Source organism: Aquarana catesbeiana, linkage group LG02, assembly GCF_042186555.1.
Source record: "Aquarana catesbeiana isolate 2022-GZ linkage group LG02, ASM4218655v1, whole genome shotgun sequence".
NCBI classification, from domain to species: Eukaryota; Metazoa; Chordata; class Amphibia; order Anura; family Ranidae; genus Aquarana; species Aquarana catesbeiana.
This window is the reverse complement of record NC_133325.1, coordinates 795963650-795988414: the sequence shown is the minus strand read 5'-3', so window position 1 is coordinate 795988414 and position 24765 is coordinate 795963650. Positions and strand designations below refer to the sequence as shown.

At 45.3% G+C, this 24765-nt stretch overlaps 2 long non-coding RNA genes across 2 annotated transcripts in view; one reads left to right on the top strand and one right to left on the bottom strand.

Annotated features, from left to right (window-relative positions):
- LOC141129448 (uncharacterized) overlaps nucleotides 1-2787 on the bottom strand; it is a 17974-nt gene extending 15187 nt beyond the window's left edge. Inside the window, exon 1 of the long non-coding RNA XR_012241829.1 lies at nucleotides 1841-2787. This is a non-coding gene — a long non-coding RNA (uncharacterized lncRNA). The remainder of the gene's footprint in view (nucleotides 1-1840) is intronic.
- Nucleotides 449-24765, top strand: LOC141129449 (uncharacterized). Its single transcript, XR_012241830.1, has 3 exons — nucleotides 449-587; nucleotides 23497-24343; nucleotides 24683-24765. It is a non-coding gene; the product is annotated as an uncharacterized lncRNA (long non-coding RNA).

Sequence of the window (24765 nt, the reverse complement as noted above, 5' to 3'; positions counted from 1 at the left end):
GTTTTGTGTGCCTGGCATGTTCTACTGTGTGTGTGTAGTGTTGGTGCACTCACATTGCAGTCTTCTCTCCTCGGCCCGGAACGGAAAATACCGAGCCGAGGAGAGATGACATCATTTCCTCTGCCTCTGTGTACAATACAGAGGCAGGGAAATGATCCCATTGGCTGAGAGCGATCGCGAGGGGGGGGCCACGAATGGATGGCCTCCCCCTCACCTCCGATCGCCGGGGGAGATTTGCCGACCGCCGCTGGCACCGGGGGGGGGTCCGATCGGACCCCCCACCCGCGGGCAGGCAAGGACGTACATGTAAGTCCTTTTGCCTGCCCGTGCCATTCTGCCGACGTATATAGTCGTGCGGCGGTCGGCAAGTGGTTAACCACAAGAGATGAGTAAGAAGAACACCAGTAAGGATGAGGAGGAGGAGTCCTCTCTGTACTGTATTTATATATAATACACATGATAATATTCTGTGATCAGTCAGGAATAGTTGAGCAGTGAGTGCAGAGATCAGTGTACAGCCCGGACACCGAGTACATCACCGACCCCCCGAGACATGATCTGTCCATCCATTTCTCCTGTGTATGGAGGTGAGTGCACATCCCGGGGGGCAGAGCCATGACAGCGGGGTATATGGGGGGGTAGAATGCTTGGTGTATATGGGGGGTAGAATGCTCTGTGTATATGGGGGGGGGTAGAATGCTCGGTGTATATGGGGGGGTAGAATGCTCGGTGTATATGGGGGGAGTAGAATGCTCGGTGTATATGGGGGGAGTAGAATGCTCGGTGTATATGGGGGGAGTAGAATGCTCGGTGTATATGGGGGGTAGAATGCTCGGTGTATATGGGGGGGGGTAGAATGCTCAGTGTATATGGGGGGGGGTAGAATGCTCAGTGTATATGGGGGGGGGTAGAATGCTCGGTGTATATGGGGGGGGGTAGAATGCTCGGTGTATATGGGGGGGGTAGAATGCTCGGTGTATATGGGGGGGGTAGAATGCTCGGTGTATATGGGGGGGGGTAGAATGCTCGGTGTATATGGGGGGGGGTAGAATGCTCGGTGTATATGGGGGGGGGTAGAATGCTCGGTGTATATGGGGGGGGGTAGAATGCTCGGTGTATATGGGGGGTAGAATGCTCGGTGTATATGGGGGGGGTAGAATGCTCGGTGTATATGGGGGGGTAGAATGCTCGGTGTATATGGGGGGGGGGGGTAGAATGCTCGGTGTATATGGGGGGGGGGGTAGAATGCTCGGTGTATATGGGGGGGTAGAATGCTCGGTGTATATGGGGGGGGTAGAATGCTCGGTGTATATGGGGGGGGTAGAATGCTCGGTGTATATAGGGGGTAGAATGCTCGGTGTATATAGGGGGGGGGTAGAATGCTCGGTGTAAATTGGGGGGTAGATTTCGCCCATCTTGGACATGAACTCGCCACAGGAGCGCGGGGTACAATCTGACAGAAAATACTAATTCTGTCGGCTATTGTGCGCCGTCTCGCAGTGATAACACTGATGTTATGTAGTGCGCATGCGCTCTTCAGCCCAGGCACTACCCGATGGGGGGCTCTTCTCCACAGAACACCGGCACTAGATGAAGCATGTGGCTGCAGTAGAGATCTCTGATCATAGAGACACACAGGGGAGGTTTTCCTCCGTTCCATCAGGACACGCCCTCCAGTGCTGCTCCTCTATAATGACTCTACAGAGCGGCTGTCAGAGTAACATCCAGCAGAGGCATCCCCTGCACCCCCCTAGATGTGCTCACTTTATCCCAGCAGTGCCCACTAGAGGTTATAACATTTATTACAGAAGTATTTATAATACAGCACCAAAATACTTACATAGTGTGGAGACGGAGAGTAGGGAGACCAGCGGCCGGGCGCCCCGAGGCAACATTGTACCCTAGGCACCTGCCTACTTTGCCTAGTGGTAGCAGCGGCCATTCTCACACACCGAATACCAGAGTATGAAGAGTTTTGTAGTCGGTAATCTCTGAGAAATATAACGGGAAGAATCCGGAGCACAGAGCGCAGCAGTTCACTGTCTGTCCTGAAGAGGGCAGAACATCACAAGTGATTGGATGAAGGGAAGACATACATTGATTGGCTCAGCAATACAACAAACTGTTTCAGTTATAGGAATTCCTCCCCCAATAAGATTTCTTGGGGGAGATCGTAATCCAGAAACATCAGATAAATCCTGGAATACCTTCACCGATCCAACAACAGAGGAGAGAAGTCTGATCGATCACCGTCTGTACAATCCTAGTGATCGGGGCTCTGTATACAGACCCAGTACTGCAGTTCCCTCTTCCTCCATAGGGTGGCAGCACACAGCTCCAGGGACTGCAGTTCCCTCTTCCTCCATGGAGTGGCGTAAAGTAAGCACACAGCTCCGAGGACTGGCAGTCAAAGCATATTGCAGTTCCTTCTTCCTCCATAGGGTGGCAGCAAATATACAATTTCAGGGAATGTCAGTCGGATCCTCCGGTGTGGTTTTCTCTCCGGTGTGAGATGAGATCTCCGGACGCTCCTCGCTCTTCTCACCCCACATCTCCGTACAGATCTTCGGCTCCTCTCTGTACACTAGAACTCCTCTCTCCATTGTACATCGCCTCCCCTCTGACAGCGCCGATATACTCAACCAATCAGCACCCCGCCCTTGTATGTTCAGTCCTTTGAGCCGTGTGCAAAGTGGTGGGCGTGGTCTGGGTGTGTCTCCGTGTTCTGATTGGCTGTTTATATCTTTATAGGAAATATATAGAGGGGAGTGTACAGGGAGGGGGAGGGACGGGAGTTACATCACGTGATCCCACATTTCTCTGATCACAGGAGGAAACTTTTTAACCCCTTATCTACCAGAACAGTTTTATCATTTTGCACACATGTTAACCCCTTCCCATCCAGGCCAATTCTGACATTTCTCTCCTACATGTAAAAATCATCATTTTTTTTTTGCTAGAAAATTACATAAAACCCTCAAACATTATTAGGAGACCATATAGAATACAATGGCAGTTGTTGCAACTTTTTATCTTGCACGGTATTTGCGCAGCAATTTTTCAAACGCGTTTTTTTGGGGGGAAAAAAAACCAAACAGTTTCATGCCTTTAACCGCTTCAGCCCTGAAAGATTTCACCCCCTTCCTGACCAGAGCACTTTTTGCGATTCGGCACTGTGTCGCTTTAACTGACAATTGCGCGGTCGTGCGATGTTGTACCCAAACAAAATTGACGTCCTTTTTTTCCCCACAAATAGAACTTTCTTTTGGTGGTATTTGATCACCTCTGCAGTTTTTATTTTTTGCACTATAAACAAAAAAATGTGTCAATTTTGGAAAAAAAGCAATATTTTTTACTTTTTGCTATAATAAATATCCCCAAAAATATGTAAAAAAACTATTTTTTTCCTCAGTTTAGGCCGATATGTATTCTTCTACATATTTTTGGTAAAAAAAAAAAAAAAAAATCGCAATAAACGTATATTGATTGGTTTGTGCAAAGGTTATAGCATCTACAAAATAGGGGATAGATTTATGTCATTTTTATTATTATTTTTTTTTACTAGTAATGGCGGCGATCTGTGATTTTTATCAGGACTGACATTATGGCGGACACATCGGACACTTTTGACACATTTTTGGGACCTTTGTCATTTATACAGCGATTAGTGCTATAAAATTGCACTGATTACTGTATAAATGACACTGGCAGGGAAGGGGTTCACTAGGGGGTGATCGAGGGGTTAACTGTGTTCCCTCTCTGTGTTCTAACTGAAGGGGGAGGGGACTGTGTAGGGGAGATGACAGATCGCTGTTCATACTCTGTATGAACACACAATCTGTCTCTTCTCCCCTCAGAGAACCAGAAACTATGTTTACACACACAGATCCCGGTTCTCGGTGTGTCACCAGTGATGGTGGGAGCCCAGTGGTGATCACAACCGCCGGGCACTCGCATCGGCTCCGAGGGTGAGCAGTGGGCACGTGCGCCCCTAGTGGCCACAGGGCGAAGCAACGTTACATAACATCATTTTACCCAGCCGTGCCATTCTGCCACAGTAAAACTGCGGCAGCTGGTCAGCAAGTGGTTAAAAAAAAAGAAAACAGTAAAGTTAGCCCAATTATTTTGCATAATGTGAAATATGAAGTTACGCGGAGTAAATAGATACCTAACATGTCACGCTTCAAAATTGCACACGCTCGTGGAATGGCGCCAAACTTCGGTAGTTAAAAATCCCCATAGGTGACGCTTTAAAAATTTTTACTGGTTACCTGCTTAGAGTTACAGAGGAGGTCTAGGGCCAGAATTATTGCTCTTGTCTGAAAGACGCGAGTAGAGGAGAGCCGATCGGCTGCTCTCCTGACAGGGGGGTCTGTGCTGATTGTTTATCAGTGCAGCCCCCCCTCAGATATCCACCCAGGACCACCAGGGATGCCACCACACTGGACCACCAAGTATGCCACCCTAGACAACCAGGCAGATGCCAATCAGTGCCCATCCCCAATGCCTGCCAGTGCCATCAGTGATGCCTATCAATGTCATCTATCAGTGCTGCATATCAGTGCCCATCAGTTGCAGGTATCAATACCCATAAGTACCCATCAGTGCAGCCTTTCAGTGCCCATGAGTGTCGCCTATCAGTGCCACCCAGGAGTGCCCATCAGTGCCGCCTATCAATGCCCATCAGTGCTGCATATTAGTGTTACCCATCAGTGCCACCTACCAGTGCCCATCTTCCATGCCCATCAGTGCCACCTCATTGGTGCCACCTTATCAGTGCCCGTCAGTGTCACCTATCAGTGCCCACCAGTGCCACCCATGAGTGCCCATCAGTGCCACCTATCAATGCCCATCAGTGCCGCATGTCAGTGCCACCCATCAGTGCCCATCAGTGCTGCCTATCAGTGCCCATCATCAGTGCCACCTCCTGCTCTCCGCCTTATTAGTGCCAGTCAGTGAAGGAGAAAACGTACTTATTTACAAAATTTTATAACAAACAAAAGAAAAACTTTATTTTGTTTTCAAAATTTTCAGTCTTTTTTTATTTGTTTAGCAGAAAATAAAAACCGCAGAGCTGATCAAATACCACCAAAAGAAAGCTTTATTTGTGGGAAGAAAATGATAAAAATGTTTGGGTACATTGTAGCATGACCGCGCAATTGTCATTCAAAGTGTGACAGCGCTGAAAGCTCTGTATTGAAGTAGTTAAAATCTGCATTTTCTCTTTTTATATATAGAAATCACTGCAACAGCCCAAAATGAATTTATTTTCTGAAAGAAGAGGCCCTGGAGATAGATATAATATTATATATACACACACATACATACATATACATACATACACAAACACATCCATATACATACATATACATACACACACACACACATACATATACATACATACATATATACACACACACATACATATACATACATACATACATATATACGCACACACTTAGGTTCGATTCACACTAATGCGTTTTTTGATGCATTTTGCAGAAATGCAGGGACATTTTTTAACATGGGTTCCTATGGAACATGTTCACATTAATGCATTTTTGTGCCTCTGCGTTTTTGGAAAGGGTTGGGGACTTTTTTCATGCAAAATACAGCGTTTTGCATGTAACAGAAGAATTCAATGGACCCGCATACAAAACGCAAGTACCGCGTTTTTACAGCGATTTGTGGTTTGCGTTTTTTTTTTTCTTTCTTTTTTTTTACACTGTATATAGCTGGTTGCTAAGCAACCACATTGTAAAAAAAAACAGTGTAAAAAAAAAAAAGGGCAAATCACGGCAAAAACGCATGTTCAAAAATGTGGCAAGCACCGCAAAAAGCACTGCAGAAACGCTCAAAGCCAACATGCATAGATGTGAATCGAGCCTTAGGGGACATAAACTCCTTTTTGAACCCCCTGTATAGAGAGGAGTGATCACCACATGTGGGTCAGATTGCTGCGGCAGGAAGGAGACTCCTAACTCTATCGGGTTCTTCTCACTCTTCATTGGCTCAGCAGCCTTATGATTGGGATCTGATCTGTACACAGAGGACTTTCTTTCAAAATATTTTATTGGTTTTCAAAAAAGGTAAACAAAACACAATCCATAAAGATATTATAGACAGATCAAACATAGTCGGGCCCCAGATGGGGCTGCAGATCTTATATGACAACATTTGTTAGGTAAATAGCTCAGGTCTGTGAACAAAACAGGTTTCCATTAAAATGAATGACCTTTGCCCTAAATGGGGATATCCCATTACCTTCGGTAGGCCAAGTGGAGGGGACAGGAGAGATTCCGTCGGCACCCCAGAGGGATCACACTGTGACTGGCCAAATCTCAGGGAGACCCCAAATCGCCTCCAGTAATTATAGCTTAGAGTCTAGGGAATCATACGAGAGTGCTAAAACCTTAGTTATATACACCCCTGGGGAAACCTTCCCTCTGGGGTCCCAGATGCAATTAAACCAAAAGAACTTTCTACGTCTTATAAAAAAAACAAGAAAGATAGTAAAGTTGAAAGGGGGGGAGAGAAGAGAAGAAAAAGGGGTACAGCACTGGTACTGGGGGGGCTCGCCATACACTGACAGGGGGTACAGCACTGGTACTGGGGGGAGGGGCTCTCCATACACTGACAGGGGGTACAGCACTGGTACTGGGGGGGGGGCTCTCCATACACTGACAGGGGGTATAGCACTGGTACTGGGGGGAGGGGGCTCTCCATACACTGACAGGGGGTACAGCACTGGTACTGGGGGGAGGGGGCTCTCCATACACTGACAGGGGGTACAGCACTGGTACTGGGGGGGAGGGGGCTCTCCATACACTGATAGGGGTACAGCACTGGTACTGGGGGGGAGGGGCTCTCCATACACTGACAGGGGGTACAGCACTGGTACTGGGGGGAGGGGGCTCTCCATACACTGACAGGGGGTACAGCACTGGTACTGGGGGGGAGGGGGCTCTCCATACACTGATAGGGGTACAGCACTGGTACTGGGGAGGGGCTCTCCATACACTGACAGGGGGTATAGCACTGGTACTGGGGAGGGGCTCTCCATACACTGACAGGGGGTACAGCACTGGTAGTGGGGGGAGGGGGCTCTCCATACACTGACAGGGGGTACAGCACTGGTACTGGGGGGAGGGGGGCTCTCCATACACTGACAGGGGGTACAGCACTGGTACTGGGGGGGAGGGGGCTCTCCATACACTGATAGGGGGTACAGCACTGGTACTGGGGGGCTCTCCATACACTGACAGGGGGTACAGCACTGGTACTGGGGGGAGGGGGCTCTCCATACACTGATAGGGGGTACAGCACTGGTACTGGGGGGCTCTCCATACACTGACAGGGGGTACAGCACTGGTACTGGGGAGGGGCTCTCCATACACTGACAGGGGGTATAGCACTGGTATTGGGGGGAGGGGCTCTCCATACACTGACAGGGGGTATAGCACTGGTACTGGAGGGAGGGGGCTCTCCATACACTGACAGGGGGTACAGCACTGGTACTGGGGGGAGGGGCTCTCCATACACTGACAGGGGGTACAGCACTGGTAGTGGGGGGAGGGGGCTCTCCATACACTGACAGGGGGTACAGCACTGGTACTGGGGGGAGGGGGGCTCTCCATACACTGACAGGGGGTACAGCACTGGTACTGGGGGGGAGGGGGCTCTCCATACACTGATAGGGGGTACAGCACTGGTACTGGGGGGCTCTCCATACACTGACAGGGGGTACAGCACTGGTACTGGGGGGAGGGGGCTCTCCATACACTGATAGGGGGTACAGCACTGGTACTGGGGGGCTCTCCATACACTGACAGGGGGTACAGCACTGGTACTGGGGAGGGGCTCTCCATACACTGACAGGGGGTATAGCACTGGTATTGGGGGGGAGGGGCTCTCCATACACTGACAGGGGGTATAGCACTGGTACTGGAGGGAGGGGGCTCTCCATACACTGACAGGGGGTACAGCACTGGTACTGGGGGGAGGGGCTCTCCATACACTGACAGGGGGTACAGCACTGGTACTGGGGGGAGGGGCTCTCCATACACTGACAGGGGGTACAGCACTGGTACTGGGGGAGGGGGCTCTCCATACACTGACAGGGGGTATAGCACTGGTACTGGGGGGAGGGGCTCTCATCTGATGGCTACAATGACAAGTGACACATTGAAGTCATGGTGTCGGGATGATTAAAGTCGGTCCCGGGGTGCTAAAAAGGTTGGGGACTCCTGAGACGGACTCCTTCCCTCTGCACATACTGATGGAATACTAAATGGGAGTTAACAGATTTTTCTCTTCCTGACAATAAAAAGAAAAGAATAGTGGAAAGACACTCATTTATAACCTACCGAGTCACCAGATCCACAAATATAAAAATATTTTTATTGAAAAATGTATAAAATATGTATCCAGAACAAATACAAGAAGAAACTCTGTATTCCCCTCAGTCCTCTTCTCCCTCCCAAAACACCCAAACAAAAGTAAAATAACGGAGAACCACATACCCCACCACCAAAAAAACTTCCTCCATGCAGCAGGGAAGAATACAAGATCATAATAAGAATGTCACAATGGAGACACAAGTGATGACCTTGCAAAAAAAAAAAGTGGAGATCCTGAGAGCAATTCCATGGGGAGTGCAAGAATATACAAACCTCATAAAAACTATAGTAATTCACAATAGATAATAAATCAATCGCTCAGATGCTCTGGATATCAATAATCAGAAGAATATTTACTTAATCAGAAAATTTCAGTTGCTGCAATTGTAGAACTTTCAAAGACAGAGCACCGGTCCCTGAAAACAAGAAGTTAAATGTAAAGCAAATCAGATGATGATTGTAGTACAGGAGGAAAGGTCTGGATGAAAGCAGCTGGCAGAAGATGAATCCCATACAGAGGGATAAAATAGACCCTTCACATGTATTGTGGATTTATAAATAGATTTATCCATCCAGCTGAACAATACATGGGAGACGCCTCCTGAACGGAGTTAACTTGTTGCAATTAGATGGATCAATCCAGACAAACTGTTCTGTGTACAAATATATATATATATAGAGCTTTTCTCCTGTAGAGCAATAAAAACTAATATTCTCCTTATTAATTATTGATATCCTGAACATAAGCGATTCCATTATTACCTATTGTGAATTATCATAGTTTTCATGAGGTTTGTATATTCATGCGCTCCCTATGGATTGCTCTCAGGCTCTCTCTCCACTCTGTGTGGTTTTTCTGCGGGGTCATCATCACTTGTGTCTCCATTGTGACTTTCTTATTTTTGCTTTTAGGATCTTTCCTTATTTCCTGCTGCATGGAAAAACTTTTTTGGTGGTGGGATATGGGGTTCTTTTAGTTTTATTAGTACTTTTCTTTTAATTGGGTGTTTTGGGAGGTAGGGGGCTGATGGGAATATAGTGCTTTTTCATACAGTCAGGTCCATAAATATTGGGACATCGACACAATTCTAATCTTTTTGGCTCTATACACCACCAGCATTTGGAATCTGTTGCTGTCAACTCTCAATATGAGATCCACAGAGCTGTCACTATCAGTGAAGCAAGCCATCATTAGGCTGAAAAAACAAACCAAACCCATCAGAGAGATAGCAAAAACATTAGGTGTGTCCAAATCAACTGTTTGGAACATCTTTAAAAAGCACATCTTGTTCATTTCATTTCAAATCCATTGTGGTGATGTATAAAGCCAAAAAGATTAGAATTGTGTCGATGTCCCAATATTTATGGACCTGACTGTATATGTATGTTCTGTATTTTTGTTCTGGATACATTTTATACATTTTTCAATAAAACTTTTTAGAGTTTTGTATGACTCGGTGGCTTATAAATTGATGTCTCTTTACACTATTTTTTGTTTTCTTTTTATTGGCAGTTTATTTTGTGGTTACTCCCACCTGTATTATTGGTTAGCACCGGAGTCCTCAATGTGTCGGCTTCCTTGACCACTTTTCTCTTGTTAATTTCTAGGACTGTTCTCTTCCTGCCCCCTACCTTGGTTTGCCTTCCAAATCTAATCCAGTTTTGTACAATTATTCTGTGTGATGACATTGCTCGTGTAAATGGAACAAACAAATGGCAACCACCCCAATCTGTAACTGGCCTTTGCAGCAAGGAACACATGGAAGTGTGATGCGTGTAAAAAAAAAACAACAAACAAAAGTTCCCAGCTCACTTACCAACCAGCCTGCAACAAACTGAAATGTCCCGTCCAACAGTTCACATTAAAACAAGAGATTTAGTTTGCAAACATGCAAATACACGAGTAATCTGCAGAGACCACTTCAGGGTACCCCAGTGTACTTCAGCCCTAACTCTATAAATTTGCTGGGTGTATAGTGTGTCCCTGTACCTTTAAGGAGGGGTGCGCTCCCCCCAGCCATACCTGCCCTTAATCTATCCATTATTTTATATTGCTCCAACTTTGGAGGCTCTCAATTTATAGCATTAGGACTGCAGTACACTGGAGTATCATGACGTGACTCTGCAGATCACACATGTATTTGCAAATGTGTGCAAACTAAACCCCTTGTTTTAACTTGAACTGTTAGACACAATAATTTGGTTCATTGCAGGTTGGCTGGCAAGTGATTTAGGAATTTTTTTGTTTGATTGTGTAAATGGATCCTAATTTTTTTTCCCTCCATCTTCCCAAGTCTGCAGATCTCCCATCAGTGATCAGTAGTCCCCAACTGGCCATGACAAGGTCATCAATAGAGTAACTACACTAATATAGTGACTACATTAGGGAGATTAGTAAGAGGGAATCATGGTGGATTCACCAGATGGGGGTCTCTTATGCCGGTGGGAGTTTGACCTTAGATGCCATCTTAGTGACCGGTAATATCCTCTGATAACACCCATTAGATTTTCTGAATTTCACATAAGGGGAGACCTTCTTTATGATAGGCCCATATTCAACATATAGGTTGTTAGATAGTGTATACGTTATTATTATGGTACATTTTATTTGTATATAATTGGGGTTGAGCTAGCGCTCACCCAATATGGGGGTTAGAGTCTCTATTTTGGGGGGTTTAATATAGTGGCTACTTAGGGCAGCCACCTAGTGGTACCTTTTCATAGGGGTCTGCTAACAGAGTAGCAGGTTCCCTATTATTATAGCTTATTATTATTTTATATTATATTTATTCACCCTTTATGAGGGGTTGTGGTCCCTGGGGTGACATCTTGTCAACCTTTGTTTGGGGATATATGGGTTATTCATGGGATTTGGTTTCCTTTTGGCATTATTCCTATGTAACAGCGGGCAGGGTTTGTTTACTTTGCTACATTCGGGATGTAGCTTACATTCCATGGTGAATGATTATTCACAGCCTCACATTCATTAGCGGGTTATATATTTACATTTATGCCTATAGGGACCAGCGATATGGCTTACCAGTGAGCATTAGCCGAATATTATTTATCTGCTAATATTTGTTAGTGACTTTATATGTAAATTAATTGAACCCTCACATGTTTGTATAGTGGGAACTAATCATATTGTTTTTATATTTCATTTATTATCATTGTTAATCATTGTACTTGCCTATTAACCGCTTACCGACCAGCCGCCGTCATTTTACTGCGTCAGGTCGGCACGATCCCATGAGCCATCATAGCTATACTTCGGCTTGTGGAATCGGGATAGCAGGTGCGCTTACACGCCTGATGCATAGTGGGGGTGCTGATGCTTGTGGCCGATGGTCGCGTTGACTTCCAGCCACAAGCAATTGCGGCCACGTGAGGCAGAACAGGGACGTGTGTGTGTGTGTGTGTGTGTAAACACACAAATCCCTGTTCTGTGAGGCGTGACAGATCATGAGTTCCTATTAGCTAGGAACCACAATCCATCACTTCCTCTAGGTCAGTCCAATCCCCCTACAGTTAGAAACACACTAGGGAACACAGTTAACCCCTTGATTGCCCCCTAGTGTTAACCCCTTCCCTACCAGTGACATTTTTATAGCACTGATCGCTATATAAATGCCAACGGTCCCAAAAACGTGTCAAAAGTGTCCGATGTGTCCACCATAATGTCGCAGTCCTGATAAAAATAGCAGATCGCCACCATTACTAGAAAAAAAAATAATAATAATAAAAATGCCATAAATCTATCCCCTAATTTGTAGACGCTATAACTTTTGTGCAAACCAATCAATGTACGCTTATTGCAAATGTTTTTTTATTTTTTTCCAGCAAAAATATGTAGAAGAATACATATCAGCCTAAACTAAGAAAAAATTAGCTTTTTTAAAAAAAAATGGGGATATTTATTATACCAAAAAGTAAAAAATATTGTGTTTGTTTTTTTTCAAAATTGTCGCTCTTTTTTTGTTTATAGCACAAAAAAAAAACGCAGAGGCGATCAAATACCACCAAAAAGCTCTACTTGTGGGTGCAGCGTTGCATGACCGTGCAATTGTCAGTTAAAGCAACACCGTGCCAAATCGCAAAAAATGGCCCAGTTATTCAGCAGCCAAATCTTCCGGGGCTGAAGTGGTTAATTATGCTCTGTATGTGATGCATTTATGGTATTTGTGAACATGATCTGCGAGGATATCGATCTGTTCAAACACCATTCTGAGTAATAGTATAGATTAGTAGTTAAGGACTTTTATCTGATTGAATATGTCTTCAATTATGGGGCTTTTGAACTACACTAAAATGGCTGCCAATTACCAATTTTTTTCGCTGAGCCAGCCGTCCAAATCCCCCTGAGGAAGACACGTGATTCCCTGTGTCGATACGTGTGGGGGAGGGGACAGGACAGTGTTTGGTATCAGCTGCTGCGGAATAGAATGATAGCCCTACAGATACACTCTGATTGCCTGTTTAGTTTGATGCGTTCTAAGCACTTGTTACATGTGAGTACCCACTTGTTGTGGTTTTTTAAATAAAGGGTTTTTAAAAACAGTATTACACTATCCAGCTCTTTTTCTATTATTATGAGGATACCACTCTAGGATGATCCGGGATACCTGAGCAGCTCATTCCCACAGAGCCCAGGGGTGGCTCGTAAGTGTGTTAGACCAAACCTAGGTGTGCGGTCACACGCCCTAAGGTGAGGGTATTACCAAAGGGGAGCACCTAAGTGTGGCACTTACCTTTTAAGTTTGGAGCACTTGTCACAAGGAAATTTTCAGCGCATGGTTTACTATGGACTTTTACTATTAAAGCGGAGTTCCACCCATTTAAAAGTTAGCAGCTACAAAAATTGTAGCTGCTGACTTTTAATAATCGGACACTCACCTGTCCCACGGTCCAGTGATGCGGGCGAATGAAGCCCCGCTCCTCTCCTCCTCCTCTCTGCGGCCCTGGCATTGTAACTGTGGGAGCCCGGCTGTGAATTCACAGCCGGGCATGCGCTGCGCATATGCAGGCTGCGCATGCACGCTGTGATTGGCCAGGCAATCTTCTGGGACCTGTGATGTGTCCCAGAAGTATGCAGGGAGGGAGGGGGAGAGGTGAACTTCCTTGCAGAGCCCCGGGAGGAAGTGAGATCTGGATGCCTCTAAAAAGAGGGTATACACTCCCCCCTGAAAAAATTACATGCCAAATGTGGCATGTCAGGGGGTCACCATCACTTGAAGCAGATTTTCCATTTTTGGGTGGAATTCCACTTTAAGCATGTTTTGCACATCAAATGTTATTCAGTAATAGAGCACATGAGCACTTTAATATTAATATTTTATTATGAGATTTTGTATGAATTCATATTAGGTTGTACTGATGTATGATGTTGCTCACTTATTAGAGATGATCTGTTCAGCACTAGGGATGGGCGAATGGTTCAGCCTGAGCATAAGTTTGGGCCGAACTTTGGTTGTTCGGTCTTTCGGCAAACAACGAACATTATGCGGTGTTTGCGGCAAATTCAAAATCTGCGGAACCCCGTTAAAGTTTATGGGACACTAACATGAAAAACCAAAAGTGCTCATTCTAAAGGCTTATATGCAATTTATTGCCATAAAAAGTGTTTGGAGACCCGGGTCCTGCCCCAGGGGACATGTATCAATGAAAAAAAAAGTTTTAAAAACGCCAGTTTTTTCAGGAGCAGTGATTTTAATAATGCTTAAAGTGAAACAATAAAAATGAAATATTCCTTTAACCACTTCAATACCAGGCACTTGGACACCTTCCCGCCCAGGCCAATTTTAAGCTTTCAGTGCTGTCACAATTTGAATGACAATTGCGCGGTCATACAAAACTGTACACAAACAGTTTTTTTTATCATTTTGTTCCCACAAATAGAGCTTTCTTTTGGTGGTATTTGATCACCTCTGCGGTTTTTATTTTTTGCGCAACAAATAAAAAAAGACGGAAAATTTTGAAAAAAAAAAGTTTTTCTTTGTTTCTGTTAAAATTTTTTGGAAATAAGTATGTTTTCTTCTTCAATGACAGACACTGATATGGCTGCACTGACGGGCACTGATACGGTGGCACCGATGAGGTGGCACCGATGAGGTGGCACTGACGGCACTGATGATGAGCACTGATAGGCGGCACTGATAGGTGGCACTGGTATGCGGCACCGATGGGCACTCATATGCGGCACTGATGGGCATTTGTAGGTGGCATTGATGGGTACTTATTGGTGGCACTGGGTGGCACAGATGGGCACTGACAGGTGGCACCAATTGACACTGATTGATGGCACTGATGCCCCTAAGGGTGACATTGCTGGGCATCAGTGCTATATAATGGTGCCAATCAGTGCCCATTTGTGGGCACTGATTGGCACAGATTGGGCATTGACTGGGCACATTGGGCGCATGTGGATGGCCATGGGGTACATACCTGGCCATCCACATGTTGCCCCTCTCCCTGGTGGTCCTAGTGGCGATCCCTGGTGGTCCAGTGTGGTGATCTGAGGGGGGGCTGCACTGATAAACAATCTGCGCAGACCCCCCCTGTCAGGAGAGCCGCCGAGTGGCTCTCCTCTACTCGTGTCTGTCAGACGCGAGTGAGGAAAAGCCGATCAACGGCTCTTCCTATTGACATCGTGATCAGCTGTGATTGGACACGGCTGATCACATGGTAAAGAGCCTCCGCCGGAGGCTCTTTACCAAGATAGGTGGAGCGGTGTGTCAGACTGACACACCGCTCCACTGATCGCCGCGATGTGCGCCCCCACGGGTGCACGGCGGCATGTTATCCTGCTGGACGTCATATGACGCCCAGTCAGGATAACTGAACCACCGATAAAAATGAAAGAAGGACGGCGCCCTCTAAGTGCAGCATGTATGTTAAAAATATTTATTACAATAGATAAAAACACTCACATTTGAGTTGCTAAAAACCAGCATGTAAAGTAGTTTCATCCGCGTGCTCTCGGGGGATGTGGGTGTCACGGGCCAGTTCAGGGGTTCCTGGGATGTGAGTCCTGTAACCTGGGTCACACTGAATATGGCCACCAGCATAGCCTGATGAAGGAGCACGCATGCTCCGAACGCGAAGCACCGCCCGCCTCACCCCGCTCCCGGAAGTGAAGACGCAGGTCAGCACGGCGCTCCACGGAGGATCCATGACCGATATCCTGGCCGCCCGGAGGCTCTGAGGACCCTCGGCACCACCGGAACAGCTACCAGGACCCAGGTTACAGGACTCACATCCCAGGAACCCCTGAACTGGCCCGTGACACCCACATCCCACGAGAGCACGCGGATGAAACTACTTTACATGCTGGTTTTTAGCAACTCAAATGTGAGTGTTTTTATCTATTGTAATAAATATTTTTAACATACATGCTGCACTTAGAGGGCGCCGTCCTTCTTTCTTTTTTATTTGTTCCAGAGCTTCTTCTAGCTTTTATAGACTGGCTGCCTTCCATTTATTCAGCATCATTTTATCCTTACATGGACTAATACCCAAACTTGTTGTGAAACATTAACTACCACCATCAAGTTCCCCCTCTCAGGAACCCCCAACCCACCCCCTTCCCCCCACCATTTTTAGTTATATGTACTCGGCTACCTCCATTGTGCGCCATATTAACCCCTTGATCGTTTTTTTTTTTATCTCCTCTTAAGAAGTTCACATATATGCGCAGCCTCTGGATCTATGCCAATTATTATTATTGTACATTCATCTTCAGCCCCATTATGTTTATGTGATTTACTTCCCCCCCAGTTTACATACCTAATACTTCAAGCCTATGCTGTATAGTAACCATGGAAATTATACAAAAAATAGAATCAGTCAAGTACACCATATTAGATGACTTATACGCACACTTCCCAGATGGATACTTCCTCCCATCAGCAAATATCCCCCGTCTGGAATACAGACACATATGTGCGAAGTTTCGCAAAATAGAGGACACCATCAATAACATCAACCAACAATGGTGGGATAAGTTCTTCTTGGAACTGTATTTGAACTACAAAATTTCTCCCAGAGGTCTCAGAAACCAAAAGACTTGCTCATTCCTGGGCGCAGATTTAGCTGCTGAATGGTCCACCATATCCGAATTCTGCACTCAAAAATGGATGGAAATCATCATCAAGCAAAGGGATACCCTATTCAACTCATTATCGTCCAAATTAACCAATCTTATAGATGAACTAAGATCATACATTACACCCCTACCCACCTCATGGTACAAAAAACTGAAACTTAACACTAAGTACCAAGAGGATTGCCTCATCAAATGTAAATTACAGAAGATACGCAGAGACTTTGACGATTACAACTCCAACAGGATCCACTGTTGGAAAAAACCCAGACGCAATACACACCCCCCAAAGTTAACAACCACCCCAATCTCCACACCCCATCAGGGCAAGAGAACCACGCCCTAGGCCCACCACGGCCCTCTTATCCTTTCAAGGCCCCTCCACCAAGCCTTATAAACCACATAGGCCACCGGCACCTTCCAGACAGCCACAGCCCACACCCACACCAAAAGAGGACCATCATAGTCCAACACCCCCCGTGCCAGTTTCTTCCTCCAGTACACCCAAAACTTCCAAGAGTATGAAGAAGAAACCCCACACTGGCATCCTTACCTCAATCCCTCCCATACCAGTTACCCTCAAAGAAACACAGACCGGCAGTGCCATATCAGATCACAGCACTTATGAGGACCCCCAGTCATCCACTCTGGATTTTGGTATTGGGAATCTACACACCGCACAGCCCAAGATCACTCAAGCATCTGGGCCCACCATGGACCACCCCAGTATCCACGCCATCTCATCACCCCCCATTTACAGTCCGACCAACAAACATATATCTCCCACCCCTACCCCCTCTTTTTTAGTGATCACCCTCCAACCCTGCCCAAAAAGAAAGCTTACCGACGAGGCAGGAGAGGGGGGAGACACAGACACAAAAAGGAGGGAGAAATTGCGCAGACTGTAAAAATCTTCAACCTCTCTGATCACACTTTATCCATGCCTGAAAAATCTCTACTAGCACGCGGGCTCACCTTCGCCCCCACAGCATCTCCCAACCCTTTCACTCTCTTCTTGGATCTCAATAGGTTCATTAGAAATATCACCATCAAACGATATTTCAACATTCAAGACACTAAGAAGGGTAATGGTACCCCAAACATTACCCCAAACACTACTCCATATACTACTAATGACCACGCTGAATGCAGTACTACTACAGAAGACTCCTCCACCCTAGGACCCGCAGAACTCATAGCCCTAGACCAGTTGGAAGATCTCTACATTGACGACCAGATTGAATCTCTAACTCAACATCCACCTACCTCTCCACCCATCTTACACACTAATTTCAAACCGAAATCTATCTTTTATCCCACATTTGCCAAAGGACCTTACGTCCAGACCTTCTATCAGGTTGTATATGCTGATATACTACGAATGTGTCAAATGTCCAACTCACGTTCCAATCCACCATCTAACTTAACCCCAGCAGAACGCACGGCTCTTAAATCACTCACCAACAACAGACAACTGGTTATTAAGCCCGCAGATAAAGGAGGTGGTATCGTAGTCCAGAACCGTGCAGACTACATGCTGGAAACAACTAGACTCCTATCGGACACATCCACATACAAAAAACTTTCCGGAGATCCCTTACCCAAATTCTCTATTGAAGCTCACAACCTAATAGATCGAGCACAAGCAGATGGTATAGTTACTGCATCCGAAGCCTCATTTCTTAAACACGACTTTTACAAAAGGCCCTACTTTTACCACCTTCCGAAGGTGCACAAAGACCCCACACACCCTCCTGGTAGACCAATAGTGGCGGCCATGGAAAGCGTAACCAGCTACTTCTCTATCTACATTGATCATTTTCTACAAGGTATAGTACAGAACCTACCTTCCTATATTAAAGACAGCATCCACCTTCTGAACATGCTACGATACTACTCCTGGGAACCGACATACCGCTGGCTCTCGCTAGATGTGGTCTCACTATACACGTCCATTCCCCATAACATTGGTTTACAAGCTGTACGACACTACCTCAACAATGATCCATCACTCAACCCACGTCAGAACCAATTCTTACTGGAAATATTAGAATTCTGCCTAACCCACAATTATTTTGAATCCCACGGAGACTTCTATATTCAAACAAAAGGAACTGCCATGGGGGCCAATTTTGCTCCCAGCTACGCGAACCTTACCATGGGTTACTGGGAGCTACAACATATACACAACAATAACCCATATGCGCCCCACATAGTCTATTACGGGCGCTACATAGATGACGTAGTCATTATCTGGGATGGTCCAGAAACCACCATCCTACCCTTCGTCCAACACTGCAACAACAACTCCATGGGTCTATCATTCACATCAGTCACAGACAATAACAAACTGGCCTTTTTGGATCTGGAACTCTTCCACTATGAAAACACCATCTGCGCCCAGAATTATACAAAATCCACCTCAGGAAATTCTTACCTACACTTTAACAGTTGCCATCACCCACGATGGGTTAAAAACATCCCAAAAAGCCAGTTCTGCCGCCTGAAACACAATTGCACGCGCCTACAGGACTATGAAACACACGGCCTACTACTCAAAGCCAAATTCAAAGACAAGGGTTATCCAGACCACATCATAGAAGATGCCTTCCAATACTATCTCAGTGAAAACGCGAAGGACAAGAGACAAACCAGTACAGACGACACTACCCAACCCGTCAGATTTGTGACACAATACCACAACAGATTTAAGCAAATGGAAAAGATCTTCACCAAACACTGGTCCATTCTGCGTGAGGATCCGCATCTAAAACCCACCATAAGTGATAAACCACTGGTCACCTACAGACGGGCTAAGAATATAAAGGCCCAAAAAGCACCAAGCAAAGTGAAAACAGCACGCCCCACCGTCAGTGCCCCCTTAACCTTCTTTAACATCAAAGGCATGTATCAATGTAGGAAGCCCCTCTGCCTCACATGCGCCCATGTTACACATAGGCAAAAAGACTTCCACCATAAGGGTAAACTATATGTCATCCCCGACTTCTTTAATTGTGGTTCAGATTATGTGGTCTATTGCCTCACATGCCCCTGCGGCCTACTATACGTAGGCCGCACTATACGCCCGCTCCGCAAAAGGTTTGGTGAGCATCGTAACCTTGTAGAGAAGGGCATTGACAAGCATAGTGTACCAAGACATTTTAAAGAACATCATGGACAAACATCTTCAGGGCTATGCGTGTGGGTTATTGAGTCTATCCCACCCACCCTCCCTACCGCTGAACGCTACAAAAGGTTGTGTGAAAGAGAAAACTACTGGATATACACACTGGACACTTTATCGCCAGGAGGCCTCAATGAAGGCATTGAAATTAACATTTTGCTGTGACCCCAACCATATCCCTGCCTCATCACATCATCTCATCGCAATTCACCATGTATTGTTTCATCCATTGTCCTACCTGTTGTCTCATTTATTGTTTTATCCATCATCTAGTCACTACCCCATTAACTTACAGTCCACGTGGAGCACGTGTATGGGTATACCCGTCTGCCACCCATTACCCCTATCCACATAGCCCTAGTGTATAACACATACCATTTTTATTTTTATTCCTATCTTTATTTTTTATTTATTTTTATTCTTATTAAAAAATATTTTATTTTTAATTTCCTTATTTTTTATATATTTTTTTATTTATTTATTGTTTATTTATTTGTACTTGTATTTTTATTTTTACATATATATATATATTTATATTTATCTTTATTTTTATTTATATTTCTATATATATTTTTATTATTTTTATTATTTTTACTTTTATTTATTTATTTCCCAGTATTTCCCATAACATTCCTCTCATTCCCAAATACCCGTCTGGAAACACACTCCCCCCTTCTTTTGTCCCAATCTTATGCGTCATTTAAATGTGTATATATGTGTATGTGTGTGTGAAGGGATCCTTTTTAAACGGTTCTTTGTGTTTACACACGTATATACATTGTACATGTTTTATCCCTTTTCCATCATTGCGTCATTTCTTCTCATATATACCACCAATCTCTCCCTATAATTATATACCTATTTAATTATATACCATTTTCTGCATTTTTGTATTCCCTTCCCATATATGTTGACGTGTATGTATATATGTAGATATGTGTGTGTGTATGTGTATGTATATATGTATACATGTATATATGTATATATATTTTGTTCCCGTCCACTATGATCAATACAACATTCCTCTTCCTATAGACCTCCTTCTCCTTACTCCACATTCCATATACACACATATATGTTCTTACCACAACACACTCATTTGCATTTTTTTTTTTTTTTTTCCCCCCCTCCTCACTCCCCGCCCCGTCCACTCCCCGTCTCCTTCCACTCCCCTTCCACATTGTGTACACCCCATCTCCATGGTTACCTACGTGCCCAATCATTATACATAGTCCCGCCCTCCTCTCAATTACCTCTCCACCCCTCCCATTGCCTATGGTATAAATTCCCACACTGAATATGGCCACCAGCATAGCCTGATGAAGGAGCATGCATGCTCCGAACGCGAAGCACCGCCCGCCTCACCCCGCTCCCGGAAGTGAAGACGCAGGTCAGCACGGCGCTCCACGGAGGATCCATGACCGATATCCTGGCCGCCCGGAGGCTCTGAGGACCCTCGGCACCACCGGAACAGCTACCAGGACCCAGGTTACAGGACTCACATCCCAGGAACCCCTGAACTGGCCGTGACACCCACATCCCCCGAGAGCACGCGGATGAAACTACTTTACATGCTGGTTTTTAGCAACTCAAATGTGAGTGTTTTTATCTATTGTAATAAATATTTTTAACATACATGCTGCACTTAGAGGGCGCCGTCCTTCTTTCTTTTTTATTTGTTCCAGAGCTTCTTCTAGCTTTTATAGACTGGCTGCCTTCCATTTATTCAGCATCATTTTATCCTTACATGGACTAATACCCGAACTTGTTGTGAAACATTAACTACCACCATCAAGTTCCCCCTCTCAGGAACCCCCAACCCACCCCCTTCCCCCCACCATTTTTAGTTATATGTACTCGGCTACCTCCATTGTGCGCCATATTAACCCCTTGATCGTTTTTTTAACTGAACCACCGCCCAGCCGTCATCTGCTATGTGCTGGGTGGGAAGTGGTTAAATATCGTGCCTGGGGGTGTCCTTAGTCTGCCTGTAAAGTGCTGCATCTTTCCCGTGTTCAGAACAGTACCATAGCAAAATGATATTTCTAAAGGAAAAAAGTAATTTAAAACTGATTGCGGCTGTAATGAACTGTCCGGTCTCGGCAATATAGATAAAACGCATTGAAAAAAACAGAATGGGTTCCCCCCAGTCCATTACAAGGCTCATTGGGTCTGGTATGAATATTAAAGGGAACCCTGCACCAAAATAAAAAAAATGGCATAGGGGTCCCCCCCAAATCCATACCAGACTCTTATCCGAGCATGCAACCTGGCAGGCCACAGGAAAAGAGGGGGGACGAGAGAGCGCCTCCCAATTTCCTCCTGCACCATACCAGGCCACATGCCCTCAACATGGGGAGGGTGCTTTGGACTAACCCCCAAAGCATCTTGTCCCTATGTTGATGGGACAAGGGCCTCATCCCCACAACCCTTGCCCAGGTTGGTACCGGGGTCTGCAGGCGGGAGGGCTTATCGGAATCTGGAAGCCCCCTTTAAACAAGGGGACCACTAGATCCCGGCCTCCCCAGTATGTGAATTGGTAACGGGTACATTGTACCCCTACCATTTCACTAAAAAGTGTCAAAAATAGGAAAAAAAGACAGGAGGCCGAGATGTGGGGGTCTCTTTGTTAAAGGGGGCTTCCAGATTCCAATAAGCCCCCCGCCCACAGACCCCACAACCACTGGGCAAGGGTGGTGGGGATGAGGCCCTTGTCCCCATCAACATGGGGACAAGGTGCTTTGGGGTTGACTCCAAAGCATCCCCCCATGTTGAGGGCATGTGGCCTGGTACGGTTCAGGAGGTGGGGTGGGGCACTCTCTCATTCCCAATCTTTTTCTACAGCCTGCCAGGTTGCGTGCTCAGATAAGGGCCTGGTATGGATTTTGGGGGGACCCCCACGCAAATTTTTTTAAAAATTTGGGGTTCCCCTTATATTCATACCAGACCCAAAGGGCCTGGTAATGGACTGGGGCGGGGGCCCATGCCTTTTTTCAATGAGTTTTATCTATATTGCTGAGACCCGACAATTCATTACAGCCGCGAGTAGTTTTAAATGACTTTTTTCCTTTAGAAATGTCATTTTGCTGTGGTACTGTTCCAAACACAGGAAAGATGCAGCACTGTACAGGCATACTATAGACACCCCCAGGCACGATATTTAAAGGAATATTTCATTTTTATTGTTTCAACTTAAGCATTAATAAAATCACTGCTCCCGAAAAAAACTGTGTTTTTAAAAAAAAATGTTTGCATTGATACATGTCCCCTGGGGCAGGACCCGGGTCCCCAAACACTTTTTATGACAATAACTTGCATATTAGAATGAGCACTTTTGATTTTTCATGTTCGTGTCCCATAGACTTTAACGGTGTTCGCGTGTTCGTCCGAATTCTTTACCTGTTCGCAAGTTCTGGTGCGAACCGAACCGAGGGGTGTTCAGCTCATCCTTATTCAGCACATTACTACATTGTTTATCAGATCAATATAAGATTGGAACACAGGAGCACTATATTGCAGGTTTTTTGTTATGTATTTTGTGTATATGTACTTATATTAGGATTGCACCATGCTGCACAGATATTAATTATCCTCCACTCAGCGCAACATTTTTTTGGTTGTAAATCTCATCAATAGAAATGGACACACAAAGAACTGGAGCTGATGAGGCTTTGGAATGATCGATGTGTTTATGTTCCTCTTCTCTGCTGGGATGTTTTTTTTGCTTCTGTTCATATTCATGATACCATAAATTACAATTGGAGTTTAGACTATGAAAGTTCTGCTCACATTTCTGATCTGTATTCACCTCCCAGGTCTCCTGTATATGATGATCATATCGGTGTCATCAGGAACGGTGTATGTACAGAGCGGATCAGACATCACTGACTGTAATATGAAATGTCCTGAGGATAACAATGAAGTTACTCTGGAGCTGTACAGACAATGCAGAGGAGAGGAGAGGACATTGCTGGAAAATCACTGTTATTACAATCACACTAAATCCCATGACTCCAGACTCCGACTGCACACAGGGAGCGGCTGCTGGAAGCTGACACATGCCAGGAAGGAGGACAACTGTGTGTATAAGATCTGGTGTTACTGTGATCCGGGACATCTAATATCCTCTACAGAGATCCGTGTTCTGGGTAAGAGTCCATATACTACATCACACTTCTCTACACTGCATTGTACTCTATGGGGGAAGAAGTGTCTATTATACAGAATGAGTGAGGAGAGGAAAGGAGTTCTTCATGTAACAGATTTCCAGTATTCCCCACTGATATCTACCCATCTGTCCTCCTCAGTATAAGTATACAATAAGAGCTAGCACTCTATTCCATGTATCTGGGCTCTGTGTTGGTGACCTGTGACTGATGGTTGACTGTTCTTCTCCAGATCCGGTTCTCATCTCCAACATCACCAGTAACTGTAGCCGGCTGGGTGAGGAGGTCTCTGTGAGCGTCCAGTTCTCTGGAGAAGAGAGCGCTGTGACCTGGGAGGTGGACGGGGAACCTCTCCCTGAAAGATACCGGCTGATAGATGACAATAGGATGCTGATTATCCCCAGTGTGCAGAGAGACGACGCCGAGAGGAGATTCCGGGTCAGGATCACAAACCCGGTCAGTGAGGAGATCCGGGAATACCGGCTGGAGATCAGAGGTGAGAGGGGCAATTACTGGGGGAATAGAGGAGGGTGTCATTCTTCCCTGGGACTTGCACTATATACTGTATATATGTGTGTATAAAATATACAGTATGAGGTCAGTGTGCAGGTTATATATAATAGTGAGACAATGAAGGTAATAAAAAATAAAAATGAACGGACTCGATGGAATACTCCGGTCTTTTTCTGCCGTCACTTTTCTATAAGCTGAAGTTTGCTGATGTATAAATATTGTAATATAACAAAGCAGACTGTAGAACGGATACATTGTATATTGATCACACATGTAATCTCTACACAGAGATGTTCTAAACATTGTATTTATTTTCTGACAGATCTTACATCAGGTCATATTAGATCCCAAATGCTTCTCATTCCTGGAGTGCTCGGTGTGATTATTGGGATTTTGGTATCTCTG